The 14,708-nt window shown below is 41.2% G+C and overlaps 1 long non-coding RNA gene across 1 annotated transcript; it reads right to left on the bottom strand.

The window, feature by feature from the left end:
• Positions 1-8,322: 8,322 nt before the first annotated feature.
• Positions 8,323-8,965, bottom strand: LOC133026968 (uncharacterized). Its single transcript, XR_009683243.1, has 3 exons — positions 8,864-8,965; positions 8,651-8,744; positions 8,323-8,559 (listed from the first exon to the last, which is right to left on the bottom strand). It is a non-coding gene; the product is annotated as an uncharacterized LOC133026968 (long non-coding RNA).
• Positions 8,966-14,708: the final 5,743 nt, after the last annotated feature.

The raw sequence follows: 14,708 nt of genomic DNA, 5'->3' as shown, positions 1-14,708 counted from the left end.
GGCAGCTATCATGTGATAATTTGCACCAGGCCCAGGCACGTCAACAGCGCCTGTACAATAGAGGGGCTAAGCTATGGTAATTTCTACCGGGAGAAAAAGTACTGCGGTCTGACAGGGATGCAGTTACACAAATATATCACCTCAACCTTCAGAAAGCATGGAGATAGGCAGAGCCCATTTCTCCTGCCTGAGGTACCAATTTCCATCAATTCAGAACTTCTCCCTTGTGATGACCATCTCTCCCCAGCCAAGAGAGGGAATGTTGCCATTTTGAAGCAGCTTTCTGCTGACCTGCTCTCCCAACTTGCGAGGACGCACAAAACTCATACTTCACGTTGAGACTTCCCTGGGGGTTACGGTGCATTCACGACTGGCTTCCTGAACACAAATGAAAAGTGGATCGGTAATAGAAGAGACCTACCGTGCCTGGTGTAGCCCCATCGTTCTTGTAGCGTAGAAGGAAGGATCTATACAGCTCTGTGTGTACTACTGCAAGGTTAATGATGTTTCAGTTTGATTGTATTCAATGCCCCAGGTAGAAGAGCTCCTGGATAGGCTGGGCACTGCATGTTTTTTTACTATGCTGGATTTGACCAAAGACTACTTGAAGACTCCCCTATCTCCAGTGCCTACGGAGAAAATGGATTGTTTGGTCTGGAAAATGTCTGGAAATGACAAATTTGGTTTGACAAAAAGCCCTAGATATTCATTTACTATCACTTAAGATAATATATCACATATAATAATAATAATAATTATAATAAAGAAGCTGGAAATGGTTAATCTTTTGAATTTTTGCTAAGAAATGAAAGCAATTGGTAATCTGGTTGATTAACTGATGATAAAGTAATCCAAGTAGTCATTGCATTTTTACATAAATTGTGCCTTACTGGGGGGGGGGGGGGGGGTAACTACTCACATGTACTATATTTGCTATAGCGTGGATGTTTAAGCTCTGGCCAATCCGTGTGGTTCTGGCAGTTGGCTGCACATGTTCCTGCCAGATCTGTCATCCGTCTCTTGTTACCATCACAAGTTTTCAGCTCTGAGTATGTCACTTCACACCTGGTATTAGGATGTGTCTCCAATAACCACTTGTGATTAGAAAATCAACATGTGGTGCATCTTGTATGGATATGACTCAACACTAATTGTCTATTAAAGGTAAGTGGTGGTGACAATTTTAAATGTTGACGAATGTTTGGCCTATAGTATAGTATATAAGGGATATGAAAAGTATATTTGGTCCAATTTCAGATAGTAGCCATGGTTAGCTTGGGCAAACAGCAGATAAAGTGGTGTCTGGTACTCTACTGGAATGTTAAAGTGTAGCGGAATGAGATGGAGGGAGGTTTATCAGTCAGCTCTGACGGGCTCTGGGTTCCACTTCACTGTCCTGTATGAGCTCAGAAGGCACTGGAGCAGCTACAAGGACTGAATGATCCTGAGACATTCCAGGGACAGAGTGAGATGGTGGGTCATAGACAGCAATGAGCCTCAGCACATCAACCACTGGAGACACCTATATGCACATAAATAGTCCTGATATCAAAAGCCAGGCCTATGATCTTGAATAGGGAGCATGGAATAAAAGATCGCAATAAAGACAGTATTTTCCTCTGACAGCATGATGGTCTTTGTCTCACTGGAGGCCAGAGTCTGCTATTGGACTATTGGTCCAAAAATTGGATTTGATTTTGCCTGTGTTAAAACAAGAGTGAAGGAAACAGTAATTTTGTTTCCCTCTGATGGATTATAGCAGCAGTTTGGGGCTCACTGGTTAGTGTCTCGAAACATTGACTGCTACATTCTCAGAACATGTAAATTGAAGCTAAACCCGCTTAATCCTAAATTATGATTATTATCTCAAATTTTTTGTGGAGGTGGCTCAGAGAGAACCTCCAGGAGAGTTGATAGGCACAGCTGGGACTAGTCAGCCAATCTCTCTCCCTGGAGTTCACAAGGCAGCAGCAAAGCTGCCAAAGGGGGACATACATTGGCTACTCATGAAGAGACACTGAAAGGGACCGAGCTGAGCTGAGAAGCAAAGACACCAGTAGAAATTGCTGGCCAATTTAAGTTGGGTTTAATTTAGGTTTTCTCCGTTAAAGGAATATAGATGCTGAAAAGCAAACCGGTTTGTCTCCGGCTGTTGTTGGGAGACCCTGGTGGCATCTTTCTTTCAGGTCATGTTTCCAAAATAAAGTAATTCTACTCATTGATCTATGTTCATGACTGTCCAGCTTTCAAAATCCACATAGAGGTGAGGAACTGATGAAAATGTTGATAAACTCATCTATGTCGCTTATATTTATTAGAAACATGGCTGTGTGGACTGTCTTTGCCCTGGGTTTTGCTTGTCACGCTACAAACGTTCCTCTTCCTCGGATTGGTAGAAGTTTTTTGGACAGTATGTTGCAGACACTATTATTGCTTACAAGTCCAAAAAAATGTTTCCCCACAAAATCGTTACAAAAGGTCCAGGACAATATGCCACCTGTATTGCTTTTACAATAAAGGTAAAACATAGGTAAAAATAATTACTAAAACTCTAAAAAACCGTACTCAACAGTATGTCATCTGGTTCTTATATTAAGACTACACAATTTTTTTATCCAAAAGATCCAATATAATAGTTTATTTAATATTTTTGGGTCTACCAATCTTTATAAAACAACATAACACAAGCCCCAGGAACAAAACTGGACCTATTACACTATAGTGGCGGCCACCCCCATCACATGTGGTACACTGGCATACAAACACATTTTCCGTCACACATTGGCAATGGAGAGGCTCAAAGAACTATATTGCCATATGCACCAAGCGAGCTGCCTTTATTAGAAGGAATGAGACGCCATATTTGAACATGGCCGTCAGTGTTTTCTATCTTTATTACTCAGTTGTACTCACTGTTACGAATCAAATCAAACCGCAAAGACCCTCTCATATGCTGCCCAAATATTAAGTTTAACTATAAATGATGAAATGTGATCATGCACATTGTGTGACGTCTCAGTTAAAAGCCCAGGTGATGTGTATCATTGCATTGCTTATGAGAGATGACAACATTGTTATGCCTGGAGACAAAAGACGAAGCTTTTTGTGGTTTCCAGTTATTTTTCATTATATTTCCTGCTCACTACCATTTTCTACTGCCACCTCCTCCACCTCTCTCTCACACTAAGTGTAGGTGGAAAAATAGGGGGGGGGATTTGGTCTGCAGGCATCAGCATTAGCCTCCTGCTGTGCAAATGCACCCTTGCATCCAACACTGCCATTTTAATTGGCAGTGTTGGGATGTATATATTGAGGATATGCACTGCATGATATATTGGACTTTTCATGATAGTATAGTTTTTGACAACAAATATGTGCATGTTAATGTATGTGTTTGTTGTTACACCATGGAGGATGTGACAATATAAAATCCTACTGAAGTTATTTATAAAAGCTTTTAGAATATTTGTGTGAAGATTAAAACTGATGTTAGATGCAAGGATGCCATACCCTATACATTTTTCTTGTTATGAACCCGTGATACTGTCATGGACCATGAACTGAGCATGCTTAAACACTTGATGTCCCCACCTTACTAAATAGTGCCATGAGCTACTACAAAGTATGTTATGATTTTGCACAAATAAAGCTGAACTTAATTGAATGTTTCTAAAGCAGCACAGAGGCAGCCTCTGTTTTGAACGAGTTTTGTCTCTTCTGAGTTGGAGAAGTATAGTTATTTTTTATATACATAATGTACAAAAAAAACATGAGGTGAATTATGGCATCTCCACCATGCTCTATTTTTAAGTAAAAGCCAGGGTGGCCCACTGTACCAGCATGGTGCACCATAACACAACTTGCTAACCTCTGGATTCCTGAGTTTAAACATCCCATTAAGTAGAGGCAGCCTGCTGATATTCACACATCACACACATATCAAACCTTGACTTTTTACAGCACTGCACAGCCTGAACACCAGTGTAGTATCACACGTACACACACGCACACACACGGCAATCTGACCGGACTCTTGTTGGAACTGGCGCTTCCCTGTTGGAAATTAGAGTGTGGACAACAGGCTAATGATCAATAGGCAGACTCACTGGAGAGCCACCACTGGGGCTCATTAGAAGCTACATGTGGCCCCGCTGTCTCACTCTCTCCATCTCACACACATACATACCCACACATATCCCCAGAGAGACTTGATAATCAAACACTGCACCAACGCACACATTCCTCCCGTGGCGACCTGAAGACAGCAAGGAGAAAGGAGAAGACCAAGGCATTTACCAATCTGCATTTTTGAATAAAAGCAGCAGGAGAAGTGTATACTGTCAATGCTTCACTCCTATAGTTCACAGGTGGGCAAACGTCTCATTACAGGCCTTTGTTGTAATATATTTGCAAATTTTATACATGCATACACTATGCAAAAAAACCAAGACGCAAATCCCACTGTACTCTGTGAGTCTGAGTTTGCAGAATCAGAATGACGTTCAGGCAGTAGTAACGGGTCGACTTCCTAGCAACATTGCTTTTGGTCTGTTTGTTGGCTGCAGTCCCTGTGAAGTATATACATCTCTGCCTTGTTTTTGCTGCCTTATTCTGTTGTTAAAAATATAACAAGTGTTTGGATTTTTTGGGACAGTGACATCCAGCTGGCTGTGGTACCATGTTGGTGTTCATGTCCATAAGGAAGGTTACATGAATGATTTGGTTTTGACAGCTGGAAAGTGACAGCAGTACGGCAAAGGGAGTTCACAGTTGTTTTTAAGTAGCAGTGTGCCTGCAGCAGCTCTACAGTGTACAGTGTTTACCAAACAGCACACCCACACATCATCGCTGCTGACTTTAGTCATTCATATTCAAAGATCATTCGGCCTAAATTCCACCAACATACCAAGTTGTCTGTGTGATAGAGAGCAAATAGAGAGCAGAGTTTGTTGTTTTTTCTTGTAGCCAGCGTGCCTTTTAATACATTTGATTATTTAAGATCACAAGATCTTCTCAACCCTCAACTTTACCTCTGCTCTTGCAGTGTATGCATAAAATATACATACTATACTGCTGAAGCGCAGTGTTTGTCCCCAAGTCACACATCTACCCATCACCTTGCTCCCTGCCTCAGCTATGTTTCCTCTCTCTCTCTCTCTCTCTCTCTCTCTCTCTCTCTCTCTCTCACACACACACACACCAAAGATCCCTATTTAGGCAGGGCTGGGGATTAGCGTTGCCCTTTGTGGATCTGACATTCACCAATTGGACTTAATTAGCAGTGCTGAGCCTGACGCTGACCTTTTGTCAAGCAAGCTGTCATTGAAAACCTTTCTGTTGACTTGAATAGGGAATGCTATTTGTTAACGTAATCAGAGACCACCCCGCTCAGGCTGGTGGTCTGACTGGCTGCACAAAGGTTTACTGGAAAGATAACATCACTGACTAAAATACACAGATGGTATTGGCTTTTAATAAAAGCTGGAAATCGGTCAGTTGATTTCATTCAATTCTGTCACTGCAAAATTGCTGTAACCATTTGCCCTTTTTGTTTTTGTACACTTGCAGACAATTCTGGTGATATTCATTATCATTTAACTAATCCTATAAAAATATCAATAATACTTTTGCACCCAGAGATATTTCTTTTCTTTTCTTTTTTTTTGTCATTTTTGCATCTGTCACGCCTGAGAAGCGTCATCTACTCACTCGCCATGAATCCTGAGGGTGATCCCCTGCTGTGTTCACACATCTACTTCTCTCGGATTTCTACAGACATTATACTAAGTTGCAATGTGGAGAAAGAAGCATCTCACTCTGACATCTGTGTTCACACATGGACCTCCTCCGGAGAAAATACGGAGGAGCTGCGGAGTTCAGTGCATGTCCGAAAGCGGCTTAATTTATATACCACACCATCACACTCTGTGAAATTTTACACCATCGCCACCGGAAGTAGCCTCCAACAAATTAACTATATCCTCCTATTTGCTGCTTTTATTGTAAATATGCTTTGTGTATTGTTTTAGATTGTAAGATGTACATCTTCATACATGACCATGCGGGAAGTCCACCATTATGTCCACCTGTAAAAACGTACATAACCCTGCTTAATTAAATTTGACTCCTGATTATATTAATGAACACATTACTTGCATTTTTAATCAAAACAATATGAGCGCTGACGTGCAAAAATACATAGGGTGATGTGTTATCTTCTATCATCAAGGCCCTCTGAGTGGGGAAACACAATGTACATCTATATTTGGTCGGCTTCTTTCTCTCTCACAAACACACACACACACACACACACATATAGGCACTCAAAACAAAGAGATTCTCATAAAGATGCCGTGTACACTCCACTCTCCAACAACAAAGAAAGAAATGTTGACTCAATGTTCTTTCCACTTAAATGCTATTCCTTCCCTACCTCTCGAGCTACCATTCCTATTACCATTGAATTATTTTGCTTGTGTGGACAATGCTAAACGCATCAGTGCGGCCTCCTCTGCAGAATCAATTCTGCATGCTTACCAGCTGGAATTTTTCAATTTACACGCCCTGAAAAACAATCCCAAATCACTAATCACTGCAGCATTGTTCCAACTGTTCCTCTGGCTGCTGTGCTCCTTGTGTTTTTTTTTGTTGTAGGTGGGCATAAAATTGGACTGTATTGAAATGGACAAGTATGTGTAAGTGTTTATTTATGCTGTAGTTGTGTGTGTCTGAATTTGTAGAAGAGGGGGATTAATTGGGCTGAGAGCATTGCTTTCTGGATAATGTCTTGCATATGTCAGGGAAATGGCAGTGTTGAAGAGAGCTTGTGTATTGCTAATATCCGGTCTAAATTTAATTTGGACTCTAATAATCAGGGCCCATTATGGCAGTGTACTAGAAGATAGAGACAAATACTGTCTCTTTGCCTTGGACCAACAGCCTGAGGTAATAACATGTTATCAGCTGCAGCTGAAAGCAGGGATGCTTTTAGATTGGACTGGAGATAACCTCAGAAACCAGACCTGACCTGTGAGGGCTCAAATACTATGGCACAACTCACATTATTTGAATGTAAAGCTGCTGCAGAACATGTGAAGTAAGACCAAGGTCTGAATTTCTGGTTGAAACGGTTCCATTTAAATCAATTGATTTCAATAAATAAAAGGCAACTGTAACCCAACCTTTTCACTAATGTGTTTAAAAGCCACCCTTTAAACATCTCGGAGATAAGAGTCACAATTTGTTTTTACTGCTGAATGGCAGAATCATTTCCCATTTCCCCTACTCAACATAAGACCATGAAACATGTGGGTTGACAAAAACATCCAGTTGGCTGAAATGCAACAGTTTGAGGTCTCCAGTGGTTATTTTGCCAAGTTTTGTAAGTTTTGTTACCTCAGCATATTGAGCCTGTTCATGCAGGTGGAGGAGAGAGGGCAATATGTCTTTGAGGATAACTCACATTTTTCTCTGACAGTTATTCAGAAAATAAAATATATATAGTTATTTTGGGCTGCTAAATACTAAACGGTGTTCACCAGCTATCTGCTGCTGAGCAGTTAGACAGCTTGGTTTTTGAGCTTTCTCCTAGAAAAAGCTGCCTGCTGAGAGAAACCAAAATGCTTAAGTTGACACCAGACACCTAAACATCGAGCAGAAACTCAAGATAAGAAAAGTGAAACGGGCAAAACTCCACATACAAGTGTTTTGATTTTGGATCTTGTGTTCTTATCACTAGACGAAAAGCAGTATTATTGTCACAGTGAACCTCTACGGACAGGCCTAATCCCCTGCTGTAACCAACTGTTTCCATGATGTTACCTCGGCGTTCGCCAGTGAAGACAAGGTGGGTCTATCGGCGTTTGCGGACCTTAAGGGGGATTTGGAGAACAAAGGAGAGAGCCGCGGGGGGGCTCGCTCCGCCGCGCGGACCGATCGCGACGTGTGATCTAATTAGCATATGAATCGGAGTCCAGCCGCTGGCTAGAACCTCTCTCTACTCACCATTGGAGGAAACCACAGACCCTTGAAACTAATGTCACTCGTGATTGGCTGGTAGAAGTGTTGCTATTGGTCACCTTATGGGTCATTGCAGTGCACACGTGGGGTCACAGCATTCCGCACGTGGGGTAAGCCCCTCCCACACAATATTTATAATAAAAATGTATATATTAATATTTATTATTATTTATAAGTAAGCCTTTACCAAAAGCACTGCAGTTAATTAAAACTAAACATTCATGTGATACCTGATGTTATAGGTGAACATATTGTACAGGGAACAAATGTGAACAAGGTATATGTGGAGTGAAAGCTTTATTTACATACAGCAAAAATATCGTACAAAAACTCAGATGAGGCTTGAAATGTTTCTCTGCAGCCTCTGGGTCATGACTTCTTTGTGGGACTCTGTCTGAATCTTCTCCAGTGTGTAGACGTCTGTGGTGTGTAGCTGTGAGATCAGTGTAGCTTCCAGTCTTATATGAAGTGTGGGACACAGGTCGGTGCGCTCCTGGCTGTGGAAGGATGGATCCATGTCATCTGTCCCGCTTCAATCAGCTATAAACACATTCAGTAAAATTAGCACAGTTCAATGACAACATACATCTTTACATGTAACTGGAAAATTATTTAATGAATATAACCTTACCCTCTTTCTTCTCCGACAACTCCTCAATGCTGATGTAAGGTCTGGTCGGATCATACTGGCTCATAGTGTGTCTTTGTACGTCATGGACAGGCAGCTGGAAAACAACACATGTAACATGACTTTATTATTAATAAACGGAAATAGCTGCGCTGCATCACCGTTGGAAGATCCACAGCAAAAAAACACCAAAACAATTCATAAACAGTTACTTACATTCAATGGCTTAATTTTCTGCACTTTAAATCCGGACTTTCAGCGTCTCAGCCTAACGCCTCTTTGTTGGTGTGTGTGTGTGTGTGTGGGGGGGGGGGGGGCTGAGGCTGTGAAAACATACAGAAAAAAGTCACGTTGATGAAAAAACTTAACGAGAACAAACTGTTACATCTAAGTAATTCATACATATTTACACATGCACTAGATCTGCTCCAGCACTCAATGCTGTATTCGTATTTTAGCAACTTTCTCGCTATCCCAAAGAGTGGCGGACATGCTTTCAGATGTAGGGTTAGCTTAGTGGTTAGCATGTCGGCTCCGTTTAGCTCTCACCTTAACTCAGGGACTGTGCTTCCGTCTTCTCCGCCTCGACTCGTCCACACCGGGCCCGCGGCTCTGCCTCCACACGCACTCATCTTCTCCTCCAGGGAACAGCGTCGTGTCGACTTCAGCAAGTTATTTACCCCGAAGACAGAGTCACTCGTACGGGACAAGCTAAACACGAGCCGCTTCCTGTCTGCGGGACACTCGACGCTGCTGCACGGCGTTTACGAGGCTATGATTGGACGAGGCCATCAGCTGATGACGCGAGCGGGTGACGTGAGCAGCGGTTACTTCATATGGGATGAGTATGTGACTGAGGCCAGGTTTATTTTTTCTGGTGTTTAGTACATTTACACACATGATTCACGCTGTTCTGTGTTCGTAACCTTATAGTTGAATGCACTTATTGTAAGTCGCTTTGGATAAAAGTGTTGACTGTTTTAATGGAATACTGAGAAAGTTTAATAACAACAATTAGACAATTGAAGTTCAAATTATGAAGGAATTTAAGCTCTATACTGTGTCTTCTTTATATTTAAAATAATAATCAAACTGAGTGGAGATGTATGTTGTAGCCAAACAGCCGGCTGCTGTGTTTTGTCACTGTGCAGTCCATGGGGGATTAAATATTACACTGAAAAAATAAATCATTAAATCAATGAATGTTTCATAGCAATTTTGAAAGTAGTGGTGAAAAGGTACCATTTATAATTCATGGAACAGCTTAGTTTGCCATTGACATGTGAATTTAATGCCAGTATTTTGGGAGGACAGATATTTTTATGGAAAGCCAGTAGAAGTTTGGAGCTTACAGGGCACAGATGATCATACCCAGCATCATTTATTTGCTGGTAGAGGTGTGGTTAACACTTCCTCTGTGCATTTAACCAGCACAATTGAAAAAGTGACTGTAATCATGCCACTCTGTACAGTTGTTGAGATTTAGGATTGTTTTGGATGACAATAAAAATTTGAAATAAAGTGCATTGTTTCATTTCTTTTGACTGCATTGACCTTTGTTCGTGGTATACAATATAATTCATTATAGCACACTTACTTACTTAAGAACAATTTAAAATTTCAGGTTTAATATTTATTTTAAGCCTGGTTTACTCAGCCAGATAGTTTGTTGGTGCCTCTTACACATTGGTGTTATCTGCTCTCAGGGAAACTGATTTGCATTTGTGAAGCTCAGAGCATTGTCATTTTCATGTGAAAGCGTCCTCTAGGAGTTGGAGCAGGGGGGTCAAATCTCAACAGCTCACAGGCTTGACAACTGCAGGAACCCTGAGCGTTTCCTTTGCTGCCTGCAGATACGTGTGAAAGTCGTTAACCGAAGGATGTGCCAACACTTCTCTGCGACACAGATTGACACAAACGCTTCTTTTCATGCAGTGTATTGTCTTATGTTAATGCTAATGTTCAGGCATTGTCCAGTGAATGTAGCTTAATCTAGCCTAAATGTGAGAGCGGGTTCTGAATACAAAAAGTGTGAGATAGGCCAACCCTGGCGGAACTATGGTGTAAAATATCTGCCATCTGTTTTGTTAATTGCAAGCAGATTTCAACTGCTACAATTTGATCTATCCACAGACAGAACATTAACAAGTTACATAGATGCATGTGCTGTACATAGCAACTCATCATCAAGCCTGTGCCTGGTGGAGCAGAGTGGAGAAACAGTGGACAGTGCCAGTCAAAGAAAAGGAGATGGAGAAAAAGTGGATCTGAGATAAGGAATTAAGAGGAGGAAAGCCCTTGGGGAGAGTGCAGTAATATTACAGATATGCTCCTCTAACAAAAAAACACAAACCATGAAACCCACACACATAACAAAATTAAAAGTATATATGGTCCCCAGCCTGACAGAAAAGTCCTGAGTAGTTAGAAATAAGGGTTGTTCAGAAAGGTCTTATAACTTATCTCAGGACAAACACCTGTAGTGTGTAGGAACAGTTACAGTACCTGTTCACCAGCTATAAGAACTTTTCCAATTGAGGATCATCAACAATCCTTCTAAACATTATTAATACTGTGAAACTGGCCGAAACAGCCTGACATTTCTTTCTGCATCGCATCTTCATACCAGTCTGTTCATCATCAGTCAAAAATATTTACTCACTAATAGATTTTTATAGGTGCTTTATTTATTTACAGTCTTTGGATTGACTTACCCAATTCAAATTAATATCTAGTGCTATATTTTATCATATTGCTTACATTTAAACTTGTGTGATATCACTTCGGGCTGTTGCTATCACCAAATTTACCCTCAGGTATCAACCTTTCCCCTTGTGGTCGATTAATGATTTTGACAAAAACAGGCTCATAGATGGATAAGAAAATACACCCGTACTGCGAGCCTGAAGACCATAAAGCTGCAGCACAAATATCTCCCACTGGGATTCCTCCATGGAGAAAATGTCCTCTGCCCCAAATAGTGATGTGTCTTTCGTGAACGATTCGTTCATTTTGAATGAATCCTTACAAGGACTTGGGAGTAACGTCCTCTCAAAGAGAGATTCGTTCAATTTCTCGTGGCCGCGCATCGGGACTGTTGCATAGGCTCAGTCAAGGAAACAGAAATGATTCGTTCATTTCCTGACTGGGTTTTCGGGAAAAAGTCTTTGGATCATTTTTCACGTGACCTGCATTCATAGGCTCAGTACTGAAACCTAGAGGAAACAGAAATTCATTCACAAGTCATACTGACTGGTTTTGTTATTTTCACTTTACATTTACACTTACAGTTTAGTGCAGTGTAATTGTTTGCAGTGATAATTAAATGCCAGTGTGATCATAAATGACAATTTACAACCATACAAACTGTCATGTTGTACTGTATTTTATAGAGGTTTTCTTTAAAAAATATGATCTGCCACACAAAAGCTGTCAGTCATGGCTGTCTCCAAGGGGGCCGTGACTGCCTTCTTTCACTTACGTTTCCATCTCAAAGGCTTGATTATTGTAATTCCTTATCATCAGGCTCCAGCAGTAAGTCGTCAAATACTCTGCAGCTTGTCCAAAATGTGTCCTGACAAAAAACAAGAAATGAGACTACATTTCTCCTGTATTAGCCTCGTTACACTGGCGCCGGTTAAATCTAGAATAGAATTTAAAATTCTCCTCCTCACCTTCAAGGCCCTTAATAATATGGCACCAACATAGCACAAAGAGCTGATAGTGCCTTATGAACCCACTAGAGCACTGCGCTCCCAGAATTCAGGTTTACTCACTGCATGAAAAGACGCGTTTGTGTCATTAAGTGCCGTGGAAATTGTTGGCAAATGTTTCAGTTAACGGGTTTTCACACGTATCTGCAGGCAACAAAAGAAACTCTCAGGAATTAAAAGTTTCCTGCAGGTTTCAAGTCTGATAATGCTGGGAGTTGACCCCCCTGCTCCTACGCCTAGCTGGAGGCTTTCACATGCAAATGACAATGCTCTGAGCTTAACAACTGCAAATCAGGACAGTTTCCCTCAGAGAAGATAACACCTTTAGAGGCACCAACTAAACTATCTGGCTGAGTACACCAGGCTTAAAATATATATAAAACCTGAAATTTTAAATTGTTCTTAAATAAGTAAGTGTGCTATAATGAATTACATTGTATACCACGAACAAAGGTCAATGCTGTCAAATGAAACAATGCACTTTATTTCAAATTTTTTTTGTCATCCAAAACAATCCTGAATCTCAACCACTGTACAGAGTGGCATGATTACAGTCACTTTTTCAATTTTGCTGGTTAAATGCACAGAGGATTTGTTAACCACACATCTACCAGCAATCCGCTCAACAGGAAGAAATTATGCTGGGTATGATGTGTCTGTGCCCTGTAATCTCCAAACTTCTCCCGGCTTTCCATAAAAATATCTGTCCTCCCAAAATACTGGCATCATATTCATTTGCCATTGACATTTATGTCAATGGCACACTAAACTGTTTTCCATGAATTATAAATTCTACCTTTTCACCACTACTTTCAAAATTGCTTCGAACCATTCATTGATTTAATGATTTATTTTTTCAGTGTAATATTTAATCCCCCATGGACTACACAGTGACAAAACAGAGCAGCCGGCTGTTTGGCTACAACATACATCTCCACTCAGTTCGATTATTATTTTAAATATAAAGAAGACACAATATAGAGCTGAAATTCCTTCATAATTTGAACTTCAATTGTCTAATTGTTGTTATTAAACTTTCTCAGTATTCCATTAAAACAGTCAACACTTTTATCCAAAGCGACTTACAATAAGTGCATTCAACTATAAGGTTACGAACACAGAACAGCGTGAATCATGTGTGTACATTTACTAAACACCAGAAAAAATAAACTGGGCCTCAGTCACATACTCATCCCATATGAAGTAACCGCTGCTTTAAGATAGGGAAACTGTGAAAACCTCACTTCACCCGCTCGCGTCATCAGCTGATGGACTTGTCCAATCACAGCCTCGTAAACGCCGTGCAGCGTCGAGTGTCGCAGACATGTAACTCCGGCTCGTGTTTAGCTTGTCCCGTACGAGTGACTCTGTCTTCGGGGTAAATAACTTGCTGAAGTCAACACGACGCTGTAACCTGGAGGAGAAGATGAGCGCGTGGGAAGCAGAGCCGCGGGCCTGGTGTGGACGAGTCGAGGCGGAGAAGACGGGCGCACAGTCCCTGAGTTAAGGTTGAGAGCTAAGCTAGGAGCCGCCATGCTAACTACGAAGCTAACCCTACATCTGAAAAGCATGTCCGCCACTCTTTGGGATAGCGAGAAAGTTGCTAAAATACCAATACAGCATTGAGTGCTGGAGCAGATCTAGTACATGTGTAAATATGTATGAATTACTTAGATGTAACAGTTTGTTCTCGATACGTTTTTTCATCAACGTGACTTTTTTCTGTATGTTTTCACAGCCTGAGTCCCCCCCCCCACACACACACACACAAACACAACGAGGCGGTCACTGCGCGTGAGGCTGAGACGCTGAAAGTCCGAATTTTAAGTGCAGAAAATTAAGCCATTGAATGTAAGTAACTGTTTATGAATTGTTTTGGTGTTTTTTTGCTGTGGATCTTCCAACGGTGATGCAGCGCGGCTATTTCCGTTTATTAATAATAAACTCATGTTACTGGTGTTGTTTTCCAGCTGCCTGTCCATGACGTAGTAAGACACACTATGAGCCAGTTTGATCCGACCAGACCTTACATCAGCATTGAGGAGTTGTCGGAGAAGAAAGAGGGTAAGGTTATATTCGTTAAATAATTTTCCAGTTACGTGTAAAGGTGTATGTTGTCATTGAACTGTGCTAATTTTACTGAATGTGTTTACAGCTGATTGAAGCGGGACAGATGACATGGATCCATCCTTCCACAGCCAGGAGCGCACCGACCTGTGTCCCACACTTCATATAAGACTGGAAGCTACACTGATCTCACAGCTACACACCACAGACGTCTACACACTGGAGAAGATTCAGACAGAGTCCCACAAAGAAGTCATGACCCAGAGGCTGCAGAGAAACAT

Source organism: Limanda limanda, chromosome 20 (assembly GCF_963576545.1).
Source record: "Limanda limanda chromosome 20, fLimLim1.1, whole genome shotgun sequence".
Taxonomy (NCBI): Eukaryota; Metazoa; Chordata; class Actinopteri; order Pleuronectiformes; family Pleuronectidae; genus Limanda; species Limanda limanda.
This window is presented reverse-complemented; position numbering and strand designations above follow the sequence as displayed.